This window comes from Tamandua tetradactyla, chromosome 8 (genome assembly GCF_023851605.1).
Source record: "Tamandua tetradactyla isolate mTamTet1 chromosome 8, mTamTet1.pri, whole genome shotgun sequence".
NCBI classification, from domain to species: Eukaryota; Metazoa; Chordata; class Mammalia; order Pilosa; family Myrmecophagidae; genus Tamandua; species Tamandua tetradactyla.
This window is the reverse complement of record NC_135334.1, coordinates 121,236,199-121,242,156: the sequence shown is the minus strand read 5'-3', so window position 1 is coordinate 121,242,156 and position 5,958 is coordinate 121,236,199. Positions and strand designations below refer to the sequence as shown.

Below are 5,958 nucleotides of genomic sequence, written 5' to 3'. Positions count from 1 at the left end.
GCCCAGCTTAGCATCGTGAAGAATCACGAATTGTGGAGGCAGCCCAGAGAGCCCCGATGGGCGCTGGTGGAAGGAGGGTTGTGTGGCCAGGCGGGCTGGCCCTGGAGTTCCATAGGAAGATTTCAAACTCTGGTGAATAGCTCTGGGTCCCAGGACCAGGAAGGCGACTTCTTTTCCACCCTTCTGATGAAACCAACAAGGAAACTGCAGCTTGCTGCTCCTCTGTCTTGAACTCCTCTCTGCACTCCCACCTGGCCCTGCTGAGAGCGGCTTCCCTCTACTCAGATCTCAGGTCCTGTGCTCTCCCCCAGCTCACTCAGCACTGACCTTGCTGCTCTCCCTCGAGCATGCCGGCCTGCTCCTGCCCCAGGGCCTTTGCATCTGCTGTTCTCTTGGCCCTGAATGCTTTTTTCTCAGCTCATGCCCTCGCTTTTTTAGAGCTTTGCTCAAATTCACACTGAAGCCTTCCCAGAGCACCTGCGTAAGGAATCAGCATGTCCCCCATCTACTTTTCGTTATTTTTCTCTGTGTCTTGTGCTTCAAACACTTATTTATTCTTCTCGTTGCTTGTCTTCGTCCACTAGGGTGTGGGCTCTGCATGGACAAGCACTTGTCCTATTTATTTTTAATTGCTTCATCTCTAGCACCAGAACCATGCCTGGTCTGTAGTGGGAGTTCAATACATATTTGTCCCATGAACGGAGAGAAGAGAGAGCAGGGCACTGGGCCTTTGGCAGAGGGAGCAGCTTCCAGGGAGGTTAATAACATTACCTCATCTTCATCGTATTTATTTTCTTGGTTACTTTCTATTTCTCATGGCAACTGATACAAGGTTTTCATTTGCTGGCACGTGGCGCAATGTAAAGTTTCCTGTTAAAACAAATGTATTTAATTGGAAAGCTACATTAATTTAAAGGTGATATTCTCTGAATAAGGTTACAGGTGGTATGTGGTGTAGGTGGTGAAAATTGGGAAGGTGACACGGGCCTGGCTGAGGCTGTATGGGTGCTGGAGTCCAGGTCTCCCACCTGACAGGTAGGGAAACTGAGGCCCGGGGAGTGAGTGGCTCAGTCAAGGTCACACAGTAAATTTACAGCAAGGTGAGTGCTTGCACCCTGGTCTTCCGGTCCCAGATGTGGCTTTACCATTTTCCTCCTAAAATCTCTGTTCTATCTTTCCGTGGACACTTGGGGGACCCCTGGGCGCCAGCCTGGGCTGAAGTTCATGGGACTAATGACATCCTTTAAATGGCTCTATCCCCACCACCAGAACAGTGTCTGGCATGCAGCAGGGGTTCAGTGAACATCTGTTAAATGCATGAATAGAAGAGGGAGCTCAAGGCCTGGATACCCAAGTCTTGCCCTGGGGAGCAGACAGCGCTGCTCGGGGGACGAGACCAGACCTATGGCCACGAAGTCAGGTGCGGAGGTCACCTGCGACACACACGTCTGCAGAGGAGGCACTCAGGGCAGAGCTCCTGCCTGGGGACCGGCAGTGGAGGGGGGCTACAGGCAGGGAGGTAGGTGGGACCAGCAGTGGAGGTGGGGACTGCAGGCAGGGAGGCAGGCATGCCCTTGGGGTCTTGGGGAATGTGCAGAGCTGAACCTCGGGGTGTAGCCACATGGGGCCAGGGGATTTGCAGGGGGGGTGCAAAGAACAGAAAGTAGGAGTCAGACTTACCAAGGGCTCCCCTGGCTCTGGAGGGTGTGGTGACAAAACCCCAGGCCCCACATCTGACATCCCCAGCTTTGAGTCTCGCTAGCTCTGTGGCCCTGGGTGAGTCATTTCACCTCTCTGGGCCTCAGTTTCTGCCCCTGGAAAATGGGAGCAATAGTACTGCTGGCCTTACATAACTGCTCTGAGATTCAATGGCCACGGCCATCTTCTCCATCATGTTCATCTTTATCTTCCTCTCTCCCCCAAGGACTGATGGCAGGACTAGAGGAGAAAGCTCCACAGACTGCACATCTCACCATCTGGTTCGTAGACAGAGCTCGGAAATGCTAATGACTGATGTTCTAGGGGCGGGGTCAGGTTCAGTGATGGGTTGAGGGCACCAGGAGGTCTGCTGAGCACATTTCTTGGTAACAACTTTCTAATGGTGTCTGTTTCCATTTTTACGAGAAGAATCAGTGATGCTGAAATGTGCTGCCCATTTGGGGTTGCAGCTGGGGAGGCAGGAGGCTGGATATTGCCTGGAGATGCACAGGGGCACGTGGGCATGCAGGGCTTCAGAGGGCTCAAACCTATCGCCACGACTGCACAGCTGGCTGGGGGCCGAGCTGGGATTGAGGCTCCCACCTGCCTCCAGAGTTGGGAATTAGAATCCCAGTTGCCTTGGCCAGGCCTTCAAGACATGACAGCTCATCCTGGCATTGTTACTGAGCCAGCCCCGTAACTGGGACTGAGCCCAAGCCTCAGTCTACCCCTCTACAGAATGGACATGATGGTGCTGCCCAACCTACCTCACTCCGCACCCCGAAAGCCAAATGAAATCATTCTGATTTCCCTTTGCGCTGCTTCTTCCAAATATTTTGATTATTCTGATTTCTTCGCTGCCTGGCTCAGCCTCCAGAGGCCCAGGGACAGCTGAGGACAGAGGGGGTGCCCCTTCCTGGAAACTTGGGGAGCAGGGACTCACAAGCCAGGCCTCGGGGCTCTCTTGCCCTGTCGTGTGGTAAGCTGCTAAGTATGCAGATTCCAGGTACAAATACAGGTGCGGGCAAAGCAGCAGGGGGCGGGGGTGCACTCGAGGTCAGGCGGCCAGACCGTGTGTTTCTGGGCAGGTAGGGACAGGGGGGTGTGCTCTGAGACCAGCTGGGGCTGCAGATGTGCCTGTGCAAGCAATCCTGGGGGGCTGCACTGCAGCGGCCTCCTGCCCACCTCTTTGCCCTCTTTGGGGCCTCCAGGCCAGGTTGCTCAGCTGCTCTCCCACCTGAGCCCCTTCTACTCCAGCTCCTTTGAGCATCTGGGGCCATGGGGTGGATGGATGGGAGGATGTGCAATTTCATTGTTCAGATGGGGAAATCGAGGCACAAGGACATGGACTCCTGTACCCCAGGACACAGCACCTGAGTGCCCAGGTCTGAATCTGAAGGTGGGTTTCATGACCCCCTGCCCTGGGGCAAAGACAGATGGCCCAGGCTGTGGGAGCTCACATCCTGAACAAGGGATGGCCATTGCTGTCTCGCCAATGGACAACACAGAGGCTGACACCCATGGGTGTGCAGAGGTGGGATTCAAACCCAGGCTGCCAACGCAGTGAGGCTCATGCTACCTCCTGGTAACTAACCTTCCAGAGAGGTAGGGCCCTCTCCAGTGAATGCATGAACATGGGCAGGGATGCATTTCTCAGCTTAGCTGGAAGCTTGATGGGTGCCTGAGGGAAGAGGATCAGGATGTAGTGCATTTGGGGGGAAAGACTGGGAAAATGGAGCTAGAAGAGATCTGACGGTCCCAAAGGGATGTATAGGGAAGGGTGCACCCCCCCCCCCATTCTCCAGGTGGGGAAAGAGAGATGCAGGGTGGGGAAGCAACTAATTCGAGAACTCAGCAGGTGGGTGGGCTCATAGCAAACAGACTCGACATGCTGGGCTCTTTGCCTGGCTGCCTGGGGTGAAGGGAATTGGCGCTGGGCACTGAGGCCTGCCACCACGCTACCCCTGCCAAGCTGCACCTTTGGCTAAAGGTGTGTCCCCTGCCCCCAGCCCCACTACTCAGCTTGACCCCTCGCCATTCCTTGTGGCCAAGGCAAGGCCCAATCTCCCACCCAGTCCAGCTGCCCCACCCCCAGAGGTCTGAAACCCCCGGATCTGCACCCAATCTGCCCTGACTATGGCACAGAGATAGGCCAGGGGGCACAGCTCCCCCAGCTTCCCATCTCTGGGTCCTGGACACCCATGAAGGTGGCCGCCAAGGAGCAGGGCATTGGGGCACAGAGTGGCAGGTGGTCAGGAAATAAGGGCAGATAAATCCTAGGAAATAAGAAATGGAATCGGAAAACACCGGGGCCTGGGGAACAGATCCCACTCTCCAACTGAATATGATGTTCCCCTTAGGGAAACATGGTGGGCCGCGGCATGCCTCTTCCTGCGAGAGCAGACTCCCCCATCACAGGTAGAAATGGTAGCCAGGGCTGAATCGGTGGGGGAGGGCCTCTGCCTGAACCCTCCCTCTCTCTCTCCTTTCACATGTTTCTGGCAGGTGACATGGGAGTTCCTCTGTCCCCGTGCTGTAGAGCCTGACATTCCACCTTTTGAGAGTCATTCCTTTGCCTAGAGGTATTCTGAAGGCTAGATTGGGAGTCTGATGACCTGGGTATGGATCTGATCTCTGAGTCTCTTTTGTTGGCTGTGTGACCTAGGGCAAGAAACTTAGCCTCTCTGGACCCACAGAATAAGAGGTGCTATATGCCTGACACATTATAGATGCTCATAAAATGGCCACCCTGTTTCTTTGTTTCTCCTTGAGAAGAAACTCGTGCTGCCCAGCCCCACTATTGCCCACATCCATAGGCTCTCCCTCCCTCCAATTTGTTCCTTTCCCAGTGCTCTAAGCCTCCAGAAAGTGAACAAGGAGTAGCAGTAGCTCACCTGGCCCCGTGTTCCTGTTTCCATCTCGTTCTGCTCATTTTTACAACAGGAGATTATCCAGCTTTGTGTGCAGAGGAACCTGAAGCACAGAGAGATGAAACCACTTGCTCAAGTTCACACAGCAACTAAGAGACCAGGGAGACTCAAGCCCTGATTTCTGCAACCCCAGGCCTCGGTCCTTCCCATCCATTCTGCCATCCGCCTCTCCTAATGAACCGCAGACTCACTTCATTCTCAAAAGACAGGAGAAGCCTGGCTGGGGGTGGGGGTGCAACCCAGGGTTTAAGTGCTCGGGCTGGGGGGCCTGGAGAAGCAGGAGAGGCACTAAGTGCAGCACACCGCTTCACAGGTTTGCAGAGGGAGGGTCTGCCCCATGGACCGGCATGCAGAAAGGCGGGTGCTGGGCAGGCCAGGTAAGGACCACAGATACCCACCCGCTTAGCCCTGCTGCCAGGAGGGCAGGGACTTCTCTGCAGGGGAAAACTGGGCTCAGAACGCCAGACAGGCTCTTGGGTTACCAGTGAAATCTTCAACCCGAAGCTCCAAGCCTCAGAAGCTTTAATTCCCCCAGCACTCACCCCACCCCAGCACCCACCCCACCCCAGCTAGCCAGAAAAGGTAGGCTCTCATCCCACAAAAGGAAATCCCTCCCAACTCCACTTCATTTTATTGAATGAAGCAGAACCTTTTATTTCTAATTCAGGAAGCGTCCTGATAATAAAGACTTCATCAATATATTAACTCACCTCTTCAAAATTTCAAGCAAATTCTGAGGAGAAATTTTCCAAATGGAAAACAACACTGCAATAAAGTGAAAAATGTGGTCCCAGCTCTCGCGGCTTTTATGACTGGACTCTGGGCGGGAAGAGAGTGCTAAGGGGAGACGAAAAAACTCACCAGCCCAGCAGGGAAGGCAAGCTCCCTCCGCCAAGACTTTCATTCCAGAATCCGTCTGCACTGCCTGGGCCTTGTTTCAGTCACATTTGCTTTTGCAAATAAACAAGACGCTTTGGCTATTTCTTGGAGTCCTTGGCCCTGCTCTTACCCTTACTGACAACTCAGCTCATTGGCGCTTCCAAAGGCCACGCTAGCTGTGCAGCTCTCTTCTTGCCCAGGGGTGCTGTGCTGGAATCTGTTTGCAGAAGGACCTCAATTCCCGCCTCACAGCATCCCATGGGAGAGGGAGGTCTCTCCCCATTTTGCAGGTGAGGAAAACGGAGGCTCGAAGAGGCAATCGTCTTGTCCAGTGGCACACAGTTAGAAGACAGCGGTCAGGGCCATCGCCCAAGTGCTCTGACCCCAACTCCCCTGCTGAGAGGAGGGGAGGGCAGACACGGGCAGGAGCTGCCCAGGTCGGGCCCCAGGT

General features: G+C 54.6%; 1 long non-coding RNA gene across 1 annotated transcript; it reads right to left on the bottom strand.

Annotated features, from left to right (window-relative positions):
* Positions 1 to 403: 403 nt before the first annotated feature.
* Positions 404 to 5,574, bottom strand: LOC143643775 (uncharacterized). The gene is made up of 3 exons (XR_013156389.1): positions 5,490 to 5,574; positions 4,593 to 4,671; positions 404 to 870 (listed from the first exon to the last, which is right to left on the bottom strand). It is a non-coding gene; the product is annotated as an uncharacterized LOC143643775 (long non-coding RNA).
* Positions 5,575 to 5,958: the final 384 nt, after the last annotated feature.